Here is a 714-nt window from a genome sequence, read left to right on the forward strand (position 1 = left end):
GTCAGCAGAGGGAGGGACGTTCGCAGCTATCACGATAGCATGTGAGAATTCCCGTGGTAAATAGTAAGGTCTCATGCTAACGGTTAACAGTTCAAAATCTTCACAACAAATTTGTTCTTAACCAGTGATGTGCCCAGAATTACACTGTTATTCACAAATATTGCCAGTCATCCTCCTTTCTTCTTGCCACTCCCCGCTGTCCTGTCTGCCCGAATGAGATGAAAGCCCTCAAGAGAGACGATCGTGTCCATAGTTAGCGGAGTTAGCCATGTCTCCGTAAACAGCATGACGCTACACTCACGGAATTCCCTCTTGTGTTGGGTCAGCGCCGATAACTCATCCATCTTATTTGGAAGAGACCTCACTTTCCCCATAATGACAAAGGGAAAAACTGATTTGTAGCATCTCCTTCTCGCACGGCGCTGCACCCCTGCGCGAGTCCCCCGACGCTTCCTCTGCAGCTCATTGGGGATCCAGGATCGCTCCCCAGGGAGAACCACTGTGCCCCTCAGCGAGAACAGCTGCTCCCTGGTGTAAACAAAAAGTTCCCACATGCTACTTACAGGGACCAAACTCGCATATGCTAAACGCGAGAGAAACAAAATAAAAAGTAGTGCAAACTTCACAAATTCCATGTCCATGTTAAACAGAGAATATGAAAAATACTTAAAATTAAAAATGCTATGAAACGAGAAAATTAAGAAAGGAAGAGAA

Source organism: Kryptolebias marmoratus, linkage group LG14 (genome assembly GCF_001649575.2).
Source record: "Kryptolebias marmoratus isolate JLee-2015 linkage group LG14, ASM164957v2, whole genome shotgun sequence".
NCBI classification, from domain to species: Eukaryota; Metazoa; Chordata; class Actinopteri; order Cyprinodontiformes; family Rivulidae; genus Kryptolebias; species Kryptolebias marmoratus.